The sequence below is a fragment of the Lithobates pipiens genome, unplaced genomic scaffold (genome assembly GCF_037356315.1).
Source record: "Lithobates pipiens isolate NorthernLeopardFrog02 unplaced genomic scaffold, aLitPip1_a1.2 Scaffold_27, whole genome shotgun sequence".
NCBI lineage: Eukaryota > Metazoa > Chordata > Amphibia > Anura > Ranidae > Lithobates > Lithobates pipiens.
Genome location: NW_027507788.1, coordinates 62,348,609 through 62,362,532, shown reverse-complemented (window position 1 = coordinate 62,362,532; position 13,924 = coordinate 62,348,609). Strand labels below are relative to the sequence as shown.

Genomic DNA, 13,924 nt, shown 5'->3' with positions numbered 1-13,924 from the left:
TGTGGGGGGAGAGTATACAGGGTGGACAGTGTGGGGGGAGAGGATATGGGGGACAGTGTGGGGGGAGAGTATACAGGGGGGCAGTGTGGGGGGGGGAGAGTATACAGGGGGACAGTGTGGGGGGAGAGTATACAGGGGGGCAGTGTGGGGGGGGAGAGTATACAGGGGGGACATTGTGGGGGGAAGTGTATACAGGGGGGGCAGTGTGGGGGGGGGATATACAGGGGGGACAGTGTGGGGGGGGAATATACAGGGGACAGTGTGGGGGGGGAGAGTATACAATGAGGAAGGTGTGGGGGGAGAGTATACAGGGGGGGGGAAGGTGTGGGGGGGAGTATACAGGGGGATGGTGTGGGGGGAGAGTATAGAGGGGGACAGTGTGGGGGGGACAGTGTGAGGGCAGAGTATACAGGGGGGACAGTGTGGGGGAGAGTATACAGGGGGGACAGTGTGGGGGTAGAGTATACGGGGGGACAGTGTTGGGGGAGAGTATACAGGGGGGCAGTGTGGGGGGGGGAGAGTATACAGGGGGTACAGTGTGAGGGGAGAGTATACAGGGGGGCAGTGTGGGGGGGAGAGTATACAGAGGGGGCAGTGTGGGGGGAGAGTATACAGGGGGGACAGTGTGGGGGGAGAGTATACAGATGGGACAGTGTAGGGGGAGAGTATACAGGGGGGACAGTGTGGGGGAAGAATATACAGGGGGGACAGTGTGGGGGGGAATATGCAGGGGGGGACAGTGTGGGGGGGGAATATGCAGGGGGGACAGTGTGGGGGGAGAGTATACAATGGGGAAGGTGTGGGGGGGAGAGTATACAAGGGGGAAGGTGTGGGGGGAGAGTATACAGGGGGATGGTGTGGGGGGAGAGTATACAGGGGTGAAATTGTGGGGGGGAGAGTATACAGAGGGGAAGGTGTGGGGGGAGAGTATACAGGGGGCGGTGTGGGGGGGTATACAGGGGGGACAGTGTGGGGGGGAGAGTATACAGGGGGGACAGTGTGGGAGGGAGAGTATACAGGAGGGATAGTGTGGGGGGAGAGGATATGGGGGAGAGTATACAGGGGGTACAGTGTGGGGGGAGAGTATACAGGGGGGAAGGTGTGGGGGGAGAGTATGCAGGGGGGACGGTTTGGGGGGAGAGTATACAGGGGGGCGGTGTGGGGGTATACAGGGGGGAAGGTGTGGGGGGAGAGTATACAGGGGAGGCGGTGAGGGGGGAGAGTATACAGGGGGACGGTGTGGGGGGAGAGTATACAGGGGGACAGTGTGGGAGGGAGAGTATACAGGAGGGATAGTGTGGGGGGAGAGTATACAGGGGGACAGTGTGGGGGGAGAGGATATGAGGGACAGTGTGGGGGGAGAGTATACAGGGGGTACAGTGTGGGGGGAGAGTATACAGGGGGGCAGTGTGGGGGGGAGAAGTATACAGGGGGACAGTGTGGGGGGAGAGTATACAGGGGGGACAGTGTGGGGGAAGAATATACAGGGGGGACAGTGTGGGGGGGGGATATGCAGGGGGGACAGTGTGGGGGGGGGGGAGAGTATACAATAGGGAAGGTGTGGGGGGAGTATACAGGGGGGAAGTTTTGGGGGGGAGAGTATACAGAGGGGAAGGTGTGGGGGGAGAGTATACAGGGGGGCAGTGTGGGGGGTATACAGGGGGGGCGGTGTGGGGGGGTATACAGGGGGGGCGGTGTGGGGGGGTATACAGGGGGGCACTGTGGGGGGAGAGTCTACAGGGGTAACAGTGTGGGAGGGAGAGTATACAAGAGGGATAGTGTGGGGGGAGAGGATATGGGGGACAATGTGGGGGGAGAGTATACAGGGGGTACAGTGTGGGGGGAGAGTATACAGGGGGGAAGGTGTGGGGGGGAGAGTATGCAGGGGGGACGGTTTGGGGGGAGAGTATACAGGGGGCGGTGTGGGGGGGTATACAGGGGGGAAGGTGTGGGGGGAGAGTATACAGGGTGGACAGTGTGGGGGGAGAGGATATGGGGGACAGTGTGGGGGGAGAGTATACAGGGGGCAGTGTGGGGGGGAGAGTATACAGGGGGACAGTGTGGGGGGAGAGTATACAGGGGGGCAGTGTGGGGGGGAGAGTATACAGGGGTGACATTGTGGGGGGAAGTGTATACAGGGGGGGCAGTGTGGGGGGGGGAATATACAGGGGGGACAGTGTGGGGGGGAATATACAGGGGACAGTGTGGGGGGGAGAGTATACAATGAGGAAGGTGTGGGGGGAGAGTATACAGGGGGATGGTGTGGGGGGAGAGTATAGAGGGGGACAGTGTGGGGGGGACAGTGTGAGGGCAGAGTATACAGGGGGGACAGTGTGGGGGAGAGTATACAGGGGGGACAGTGTGGGGGTAGAGTATACGGGGGGACAGTGTTGGGGGAGAGTATACAGGGGGGCAGTGTGGGGGGGGGGAGAGTATACAGGGGGTACAGTGTGAGGGGAGAGTATACAGGGGGGCAGTGTGGGGGGGAGAGTATACAGAGGGGGCAGTGTGGGGGGAGAGTATACAGGGGGGACAGTGTGGGGGGAGAGTATACAGATGGGACAGTGTAGGGGGAGAGTATACAGGGGGGACAGTGTGGGGGAAGAATATACAGGGGGGACAGTGTGGGGGGGAATATGCAGGGGGGGACAGTGTGGGGGGGGAATATGCAGGGGGGACAGTGTGGGGGGAGAGTATACAATGGGGAAGGTGTGGGGGGGAGAGTATACAGGGGGGAAGGTGTGGGGGGAGAGTATACAGGGGGATGGTGTGGGGGGAGAGTATACAGGGGTGAAGTTGTGGGGGGGAGAGTATACAGAGGGGAAGGTGTGGGGGGAGAGTATACAGGGGGCGGTGTGGGGGGGTATACAGGGGGGACAGTGTGGGGGGGAGAGTATACAGGGGGGACAGTGTGGGAGGGAGAGTATACAGGAGGGATAGTGTGGGGGGAGAGGATATGGGGGAGAGTATACAGGGGGTACAGTGTGGGGGGAGAGTATACAGGGGGGAAGGTGTGGGGGGAGAGTATGCAGGGGGGACGGTTTGGGGGAAGAGTATACAGGGGGGCGGTGTGGGGGTATACAGGGGGGAAGGTGTGGGGGGAGAGTATACAGGGGAGGCGGTGAGGGGGGAGAGTATACAGGGGGACGGTGTGGGGGGAGAGTATACAGGGGGACAGTGTGGGAGGGAGAGTATACAGGAGGGATAGTGTGGGGGGAGAGTATACAGGGGGGACAGTGTGGGGGGAGAGGATATGAGGGACAGTGTGGGGGGAGAGTATACAGGGGGTACAGTGTGGGGGGAGAGTATACAGGGGGGCAGTGTGGGGGGGAGAAGTATACAGGGGGACAGTGTGGGGGGAGAGTATACAGGGGGGGCAGTGTGGGGGAAGAATATACAGGGGGGACAGTGTGGGGGGGGGGATATGCAGGGGGGACAGTGTGGGGGGGGAGAGTATACAATAGGGAAGGTGTGGGGGGGAGTATACAGGAGGGAAGTTTTGGGGGGGAGAGTATACAGAGGGGAAGGTGTGGGGGGAGAGTATACAGGGGGGCAGTGTGGGGGGTATACAGGGGGGGCGGTGTGGGGGGGTATACAGGGGGGGCGGTGTGGGGGGGTATACAGGGGGGGCGGTGTGGGGGGGTATACAGGGGGGGCACTGTGGGGGGAGAGTCTACAGGGGTAACAGTGTGGGAGGGAGAGTATACAAGAGGGATAGTGTGGGGGGAGAGGATATGGGGGACAATGTGGGGGGAGAGTATACAGGGGGTACAGTGTGGGGGGAGAGTATACAGGGGGGAAGGTGTGGGGGGGAGAGTATGCAGGGGGGACGGTTTGGGGGGAGAGTATACAGGGGGCGGTGTGGGGGGGTATACAGGGGGGAAGGTGTGGGGGGAGAGTATACAGGGGAGGCGGTGAGGGGGGAGAGTATACAGGGGGACGGTGTGGGGGAGAGTATACAGGGGGACAGTGTGGGAGGGAGAGTAAACAGGAGGGATAGTGTGGGGGGAGAGGATATGGGGGACAGTGTGGGGGGAGAGTATACAGGGGGTACAGTGTGGGGGGAGAGTATACAGGGGGGCAGTGTGGGGGGGGAGAGTATACAGGGGGACAGTGTGGGGGGAGAGTATACAGGGGGGAAGGTGTGGGGGGAGAGTATACAGGGGGGAAGGTGTGGGGGGAGAGTATACAGGGGGATGGTGTGGGGGGGAGAGTATAGAGGGGGGAAGGTGTGGGGGGAGAGTATACAGAGGGGAAGGTGTGGGGGGGAGAGTATGCAGGGGGGGCGGTTTGGGGGGAGAGTATACAGGGGGCGGTGTGGGGGGAGAGTATACAGGGGGGTGGTGTGGGGGGGGAGAGTATACAGGGGGGTGGTGTGGGGGGGGGAGAGTATACAGGGGGAAAGTGTGAGGGGGAGAGTATACAGGGGGGCGGTGAGGGGGGAGAGTATCAAGGGGGACAATGTGGGAGGGAGAGTATACAGGAGGGATAGTGTGGGGGGAGAGTATAGAGGGGGGACAGTGTGGTGGGAGAGTATACAGGGGGGCAGTGTGGGGGGGAGAGTATATAGGGGTACAGTGTGGGGGGAGAGTATACAGGGGGGAAGGTGTGGGGGGAGAGTATGCAGGGGAGACGGTTTGGGGGGAGAGTATACAGGGGGCGGTGTGGGTGGGTATACAGGGGGGAAGGTGTGGGGGGAGAGTTTACAGGGGAGGCGGTGAGGGGGGAGAGTATACAGGGGGACGGTGTGGGGGGAGAGTATACAGGGGGACAGTGTGGGAGGGAGAGTAAACAGGAGGGATAGTGTGGGGGGAGAGGATATGGGGGACAGTGTGGGGGGAGCGTATACAGGGGGTACAGTGTGGGGGGAGAGTATACAGGGGGGCAGTGTGGGGGGGAGAGTATACAGGGGGACAGTGTGGGGGGAGAGTATACATGGGGGCAGTGTGGGGGGGAGAATATACAGGGGGGACAGTGTGGGGGGAAGTGTATACAGGGGGGACAGTGTGGGAGGAGAATATACAGGGGGACAGTGTGGGGGGAGAATATACAGGGGGGACAGTGTGGGGGGGAGAATATACAGGGGACAGTGTGGGGGGAGAGTATACAATGAGGAAGGTGTGGGGGGAGAGTATACAGGGGGGAAGGTGTGGGGGGAAAGTATACAGGGGGATGGTGTGGGGGGAGAGTATAGAGGGGGGAAGGTGTGGGGGGAGAGTATACAGAGGGGAAGGTGTGGGGGGAGAGTATACAGGGGGGTGGTTTGGGGGGAGAGTATACAGGGGGCGGTGTGGGGGGAGAGTATACAGGGGGGTGGTGTGGGGGGGGAGAGTATACAGGGGGGTGGTGTGGGGGGGGGAGAGTATACAGGGGGAAAGTGTGAGGGGGAGAGTATACAGGGGGGCGGTGAGGGGGGAGAGTATCAAGGGGGACAATGTGGGAGGGAGAGTATACAGGAGGGATAGTGTGGGGGGAGAGTATAGAGGGGGGACAGTGTGGTGGGAGAGTATACAGGGGGGCAGTGTGGGGGGGAGAGTATATAGGGGTACAGTGTGGGGGGAGAGTATACAGGGGGGAAGGTGTGGGGGGAGAGTATGCAGGGGAGACGGTTTGGGGGGAGAGTATACAGGGGGCGGTGTGGGTGGGTATACAGGGGGGAAGGTGTGGGGGGAGAGTTTACAGGGGAGGCGGTGAGGGGGGAGAGTATACAGGGGGACGGTGTGGGGGGAGAGTATACAGGGGGACAGTGTGGGAGGGAGAGTAAACAGGAGGGATAGTGTGGGGGGAGAGGATATGGGGGACAGTGTGGGGGGAGCGTATACAGGGGGTACAGTGTGGGGGGAGAGTATACAGGGGGGCAGTGTGGGGGGGAGAGTATACAGGGGGACAGTGTGGGGGGAGAGTATACATGGGGGCAGTGTGGGGGGGAGAATATACAGGGGGGACAGTGTGGGGGGAAGTGTATACAGGGGGGACAGTGTGGGAGGAGAATATACAGGGGGACAGTGTGGGGGGAGAATATACAGGGGGGACAGTGTGGGGGGGAGAATATACAGGGGACAGTGTGGGGGGAGAGTATACAATGAGGAAGGTGTGGGGGGAGAGTATACAGGGGGGAAGGTGTGGGGGGAAAGTATACAGGGGGATGGTGTGGGGGGAGAGTATAGAGGGGGGAAGGTGTGGGGGGAGAGTATACAGAGGGGAAGGTGTGGGGGGAGAGTATACAGGGGGGTGGTTTGGGGGGAGAGTATACAGGGGGGCGGTGTGGGGGGAGAGTATACAGGGGGGTGGTTTGGGGGGAGAGTATACAGGGGGGCGGTGTGGGGGGAGAGTATACAGGGGGGTGGTTTGGGGGGAGAGTATACAGGGGGCGGTGTGGGGGGAAGAGTATACAGGGGGGTGGTGTGGGGGGGAGAGTATACAGGGGGGTGGTGTGGGGGGGAGAGTATACAGGGGGAAGGTGTGAGGGGGAGAGTATACAGGGGGGCGGTGAGGGGGGAGAGTATACAGGGGAGACAATGTGGGAGGGAGAGTATACAGGAGGGATAGTGTGGGGGGAGAGTATACAGGGGGGACAGTGTGGGGGGGAGAGAATACAGGGGGGACAGTGTGGGGAGGGGGGAGAGCACACTGAAGTGTGGCCCGGGCCCCATTCATCTGTACTACCCCTCCCTCCGATGGCGACCGTCCAGTAATAAAAAAATTTCACTCACCCAATGCCTGTAATAATACCGCTAACTGCGCTCGCTGCTCTCCGCCGGCCCCGTGCAAGCCTTGCACTGTATCACCTAGGAGTCTAGGACGGATGAGAGGAGAGGAGGGGCCGGCGCTGAGCAACGCGCCGTTAGCGGTATTATTACAGGCATCGGGTGAGTGAAGTACCTGCGATAATACCGCTAACAGCACGTTGCTCTCCGCTGGCCCCTCCTCTCCTCTCGTCCATCCTAGAATCCTAACTGATACAGTGCAAGGCTTGCACGGGGACGGTGGGGAGCAGCATGCCATTAGCGGTATTATTACAGCAGCTTTAAGGGGCCTCCTTGTTGGGCCGGGCACGGGCCCCTAATGGCTCCGGGCCCTCGGGCGGCGACCGAATTACCGATGGGTCAGTCCGCCCCTGATTAGCAGACTGCAGCAGAAGGGCAGCAGTCAAGTATAATTTCTATATTTGGAAGAAAGAATATTATACGTGTACAAGCCTATTACCATACCACTGATATCAGTCCTGAAAAGAACCTTTGTGGAACTAATAGTAACAGTTACTGATTAAACTGACCCTCACTGCCTCACACACTGCTTCCTGCCTGTCCCTATATAAACCGACAAAACAGAGGCTACTGGAACAATAATTGAAATAGCACTTTTGTGGACCTGATAGTAACAGTTAATGACTAAACTGGCTGTCCCTGCAGCACACACCGTCCTGTCCCTTTCTCTAAACTGACAAAAGACACTCAGGCTGCTGCAACAATCACTAGCACAGCACTGCCTATCCTGAACTACACCTAACACCTATACCAGTCCTGAAAAGAACTTTTGTGTACCAAATAGCTAGCGATTTGGGTCACTGTAATCTCTCCCTGCTCCACACAGCAACCTCTCCCTATAGTGACAGAAGAAAGAATGTAAAATGGCCGGATCGGGTGTATTTATAGGTTAGGGGGAATGTCCAAGTGTCCATGTGCTGTAATGTCTCAATTGGCTGTCCTGTACCCCATGATGGATGTGTCATCATAGGTCAAAGTTCTTTTACACAGTAAACACGGAAGTCCGCCGGGCGAACGGCGCCAATAGTCCGCCGAAGGGGCGGACCGCATACAGCCGAAATTCGCAGCAAAACGACCACCGGGCGAACCGTTCGACCATCACTAATAATAAATATCCCATTTAAAAAAAAAATTTCCTCAGTTTAGGCGATACGTATTCTTCTACATATTTTTGGTAAAAAAAAAAATCGCAATAAGCGTTTATTGATTGGTTTGTACAAAAGTTATAGCATCTACAAAATAGGGGATAGATTTATGGAATTTTATTTTTATTTTTTTACCAGTAATGGCGGCGATTTGCGATTTTAAAAAAATATATTTTATTTTTTTCGTGACTGCAACATTATGGCAGGCACATCGGACACTTTTGACACATTTTTGGGACCAGTCACATTTACACAGTGATCGGTGCTATAAAATTGCATTGATTACCAGGGCTGGACTGGGACAGAAATTTGGCCCTGGACTTCATCCAGACCGGCCCACTTACATTTTGAGTGTCCCATCAGCACTCCTTTACATCAGAGTGTCCCATCACCAGCCCCCTTACAACAGAGTGTCCCATCACCAGCCCCCTTACAACAGAGTGTCCCATCAGCACCCCTTACATCAGAGTGTCCCATCACCAGCCCCTAACATCAGAGTGTCCCATCAGCACCCCCTTACATCAGAGTGTCCCATCAGCGCCCCCTTACATCAGAGTGTGCGATCAGCACCCCCTTACATCAGAGTGTCCCATCAGCGCCCCCTTACATCAGTGTCCCATCACCAGCCCCCTTACATCAGAGTCCCATCAGCAGCCCCCTTACATCAGAGTGGCCCATCAGCAGCCCCCCCCTTACATCAGAGTGTCCCATCAGCACCCCCTAACATCAGAGTGTCCCATCAGCACCCCCTAACATCAGAGTGTCCCATCAGCACCCCCTTACATCAGAGTGTCCCATCAGCACCCCCTTACATCAGAGTGTCCCATCAGCACCCCCTTACATCAGAGTGTCCCATCAGCACCTTACATCAGAGTGTCCCATCAGCACCCCCTTACATCAGAGTGTCCCATCAGCACCCCCTTACATCAGAGTGTCCCATCAGCACCCCCTTACATCAGAGTGTCCTATCAGCAGCCCCCTTACATAAGAGTGGCCCATCAGCAGCCCCCTTACATCAGAGTGGCCCATCAGCAGCCCCCTTACATCAGAGTGTCCCATCAGCACCCCCTAACATCAGAGTGTCCCATCAGCACCCCCTAACATCAGAGTGTCCCATCAGCACCCCCTTACATCAGAGTGTCCCATCAGCACCCCCTTACATCAGAGTGTCCCATCAGCACCCCCTTACATCAGAGTGTCCTATCAGCAGCCCCCTTACATAAGAGTGGCCCATCAGCAGCCCCCTTACATCAGAGTGGCCCATCAGCAGCCCCCTTACATCAGAGTGTCCCATCAGCACCCCCTAACATCAGAGTGTACCATCAGCACCCCCTAACATCAGAGTGTCCCATCAGCACCCCCTTACATCAGAGTGTCCCATCAGCACCCCCTTACATCAGAGTGTCCCATCAGCACCCCCTTACATCAGAGTGTCCCATCAGCACCCCCTTACATCAGAGTGTCCCATTAGCACCCCCTAACATCAGAGTGTCCCATCAGCACCCCCTTACATCAGTGTCCCATCAGCAGCCCCCTTACATCAGAGTGGCCCATCAGCAGCCCCCTTACATCAGAGTGTCCCATCAGCAGCCCCCTTACATCAGAGTGTCCCATCACCAGCCTCCTTACATCAGAGTGTCCCATCACCAGCCTCCTTACATCAGAGTGTCCCATCACCAGCCCCCTTACATCAGAGTGTCCCATCAACAACCCCATTACATCAGAGTGGCCCACTGAGCCATCGGCCCACCGGGAAACTCCCGGTAGTCCTGGTGGCCAGTACATGCCTGTTGATTACTGTGTAAATGTGACTGGGAGGGAAGGAATTAACACCAGGGGGCGCTGCAGGGGTTAATATGTTCCCTATGGGAGTGATTCTAACTGTGGGGGGGAGGGGGCTCACAAGGGTTAGGAGAACGATTGATCGGTGTTCCTCTGTACTGTGAACACACCATCGGTCTCCTCTCCTCTGACAACACGTGGATCTGTGTGTTTACATACACAGATCCACGGTCCTGCTGTGTTCCCGGTGCAATTGGGTGTGCCTGGCAGACATCGCGGCTACCGGGCACGTGCACCGGGTCCCGAGCGATGCCGCGGGTGCACCGCCGACGGCGCCCCCAAGACAGCCGGGAATGCGAGGACGTCATACGATGCTCACCCAGGATGGGAGATCCCATCTGCGGGCATCATATGACTATACGCCAGGGTAGTTAATAATGTTTAAAGTGAAACGATAAAAGTGTAATATTCCTTTTAAATTTCGTACTTGGGGGGTGTCTATAGTCTGCCTGTAAAGGGGTGCATGTTTCCTGAGAACAGTCTGAGGCAAAATGACATTTTTAAAGGAAAAAAAAAACGAATTTAAAACTAGTCGCAGCTATAATGAATTTTCGGGCCCGACAATACACATAACAGTTCATTGATAAAAACGGCATGGGGATTTCTCCACAGGGGAACCCTGAACCAAAATTAAGAAAAAAATGCATGGGGGGTCCCCCGAAATTCCATACCAGGCCCTTCAGGTCTGGTATGGATATTAAGGGGAACCCCATGCCAAAATGTAAAAAAAAATGGCATGGGGGTCCCCCTCAAAATCCATACCAGACCCTTAGGGGCTCATCCCCACAACCCTCGCCCAGTGTTTGTGGGGGTCTGTGGGTGGGGGGGCTTATTGGAATCTGGAAGCCCCCTTTAACAAGGGGACCCCAGATCCTGCCCCATCCCCCGTGTGAAATGGTAATGGGGTACCATTTCACCAAAAAAAAATAAAAAAATGACAAGAGACAGTTTTTGACAATTCCTTTATTGAAAGTCTTCTTCTTTCCATCTTCTTTGGGTCTTCTTTCTTCCTTCTACCTTCAGTTTCTTCCTCCATCGTCTTCTTCCTCCGATCCTCTGCTTCTTGCTCCAGTGTTCTCGTCCGGCATCTTCCTCCACAGCGTCTTCCTCCCCGCTTCGTTCTTGGGCAGCTCCGCATCCATGGGAGTCTCCCGCTCTGTGACGCTTCTCTTCTTCTGACTATTCTTATATAACAGAGGGCGGGTAAGAAGATGCCACGGAGGAAGATGCTGGAAGAGAACACCGGAGCAAGAAGCAGAGGATCGGAAGAAGAAGCAGAGGAAGAAGAAGATGGAGGAAGAAACTGAAGGAAGAAGGAAGGAAGAAGACCCGAAGAAGATGGAAAGAAGAAGATTTTAACCATCTTTTGTCATTTTTTAACATTTTTGACACTTTTTTTGTGAAATGGTAGGGTACCCCATTACCATTTCATACAAGGGGAGGCCGGGATCTGGGGGTCCCCTTGTTAAAGGGGGCACCCTGCCTTTGACCAATTATAACTCTCTTTGCTGATGGCGCTGTGATTAGCCAAAGCATGCATGTCATAGTGCATGCTTGGCCAATCATCAGTCAGCAATGCACTGTGATTACGCAGTGCATTATGGGGCGTGACGAGTTGCTCAAATTTGGCACAAATGCCCCATAATGTTTGATCTTCATCGAATGATCGAACAGCCGATGTTCGAGTCAAACTCTTGTTCGGCTCAAACTCAAAGCTCATCCCTATTTGAGAGGAAAGAGGACATATGCTGTAATGAAGGAGGATAATAATGTTATTAGGAAATTATATTCTGTTATAATGATGTTTGTATGGAGTACCAAGGGACTGGGGGTTCAAATTACTAAAGTATCACATGCGCTGGCGTATAACACGCACCCCAAGTTTAGGGGGGAAGTTTAAGGGAAAAAAAACGTTTAGGAGGGAAGTTTAATGAAATAAACGTACATTTTAAACGCCCATCAATGCAGCTTTGCACAGCATCCATCTGCAGCCTTCCCCAGTGTCCATCTGCAACCTTCAGACTGTCCGTCTGCAGCAATCCCTAGTGTCATTCTGCAGCCTTGCACAAAATTGCAGCATGATAGGTTTTTTAATTTAGCGCCGCCAAGATACACAGATGTCGTGTGTATTCGACTCCTCCCCACTGTCTCTGAAGGCAAGAGGAACACCATCAACATAGACCGAGCCGAGTGTACTGTGTACTCGGCTACTCGGCTCAGCTCGCAGTCACGCCCCGTCCCGTCCCTTGGCCCGACTCCTTTGATGGACACAACAACGGTCCAATGGTAAAGGCTAGGAGGCGGGACTGGGCTTGACTGCAAGCGGAGCCGAGGCGAGCCAAGTACACAGTACGCTCGGCTCGGTCTATGTCGGCGGCGCTCCTCTTGCCCTCACAGACAGTGGGGATTGGCATATAACACGCACCTGTGATTTTTCCATGATTTTAAGGGGGAAAAGTGCGTGTTATACGCCGATAAATACGGTATATTGCATGTAAAAAAAAGTCACATGTGATGTGGAAAATATCAACTCACTACAGGTTTATGTGGTATTTATCATAATAAAAAATGCTCAGTAAATATCACAAAAAGCTGCCTAGAAGTCAATTCACAAAAAAATTGAAATATGGGAGTTCCATCAGAATTCGCATAGCCGAATTAGTGCAGCTTACTGTAGGCGGACAGGCAGGTAAGTCTCTTCTGCATTAAAAATCCTGCCTGTCTTTTTTATTATTATAATTTTTTATTATTATACAGGATTTATATTATTTATAGCCTAAAGTTCCACTTGAAGCAGCTGGCACCAACTGGAGAAGGCGTACAGCCAAAGCTTTTTTGGCTGTACTTCTCCTGTGGATCATAGGAGTGCAGTTCATTCTGCACTCCTGTGACCCGTTTTCAGCAGACAGTGGGCTGAAGCCAGCTGTCGGCTGATGTCACAAAGCTGGTCCAGGCTCGGGTAAGATTTTAGCATGAGGTTCCCTCCAAAATCCATCCATAGATGCCATGTTTTAATCCATTTTTTACTGTTGGCTCTTATGTTTACATTCTGCTATCAGCAGGGATGAGTCATGGTTGTCCCGGCTTCTTAACAACCAGCATCCCTGAGCTGAACCATCACATTTAAGCTAACTCATATGAATGGTCCACCTTTGCACAACACAATAAGTTAATATACTGCAAAGATGTAAATGTACAATATATAAAAAAAAAACTCCTGAAAAAAATTGCATGGTATAAGACCTTAGATGAAGGCTCATTTGGCTGTAACATCCAACATTTTTACCTGTGACTGCAATTTTAACACAAAACCAACAAGACTTTTATTAATTGCTATAAAAAACACACACACACAGTAAAACTGATTGACTTTAGAGCTCCCTAATATAACATATAAACAGACACAGCAATCCATTTTAGACTTACCAAAGCCAATGCACACAATGTTGCTTCCCACTAACAGATCCTAAGTGGTATACAGGCTGCTGTGGAGTGAAGGTACAAAAGATAATGTTACCAAGAACCTTTCCCAGGTGTTTTTTCTTTACAGAAAATAATCTGTCAAAAGAGGCTCCCAAGTGACGCACCTGCTATGGATACTGAACATCCAGGCATCAGAATCTCCAGGGCCCACTGTAGGAAAAGATGCACTGTTACCAAGGAAGACAGCAGAGACATTTTAAAAACATGTACGTTTACTACTTTAAGATCAGTATTTACTTTAAGGCAAGGATGCACAAGAGCATGCGTATATATATATATATATATATATATACATATATGTATGTGTATGTGTGTGTGTATATATATATATATATATATATAATTTTAATTTTTAACCAAGTCATGCAAATTTGAACTAGGGTTAAGGGCTTGCTGACCCATTTTAATTATAACATACAAAATTAAAGTTCCACAAACACAGTTGCCCTAGAGCAGTGGTGGCGAACCTTGGCACCCCAGATGTTTTGGAACTACATTTCCCATGATGCTCATGCACTCAGCGGTGTAGTGGAGCATCATGGGAAATGTAGTTCTAATACATCTGGGGTGCCAAGGTTCGCCATCACTGCCCTAGAGTTACCACCTTTTCTTCAAGCTAAACCCAAACACTTTACTGGGGCATGGCATTTTTTTTTAGTATACACTATAGACTAGGGATGAGCTTCG

The 13,924-nt window shown here is 53.9% G+C and overlaps 1 protein-coding gene across 2 annotated transcripts in view; it reads right to left on the bottom strand.

Annotated features, from left to right (window-relative positions):
* The window catches only part of GFY (golgi associated olfactory signaling regulator), a 96,938-nt gene extending 83,598 nt beyond the window's left edge, over positions 1-13,340 (bottom strand). For both annotated transcript variants that reach the window (XM_077457004.1, XM_077457003.1), the window contains exon 1: positions 13,181-13,340. The gene's annotated coding sequence lies outside the window, so the exon portion shown is untranslated. The remainder of the gene's footprint in view (positions 1-13,180) is intronic.
* Between the last annotated feature and the right edge of the window lie 584 nt (positions 13,341-13,924).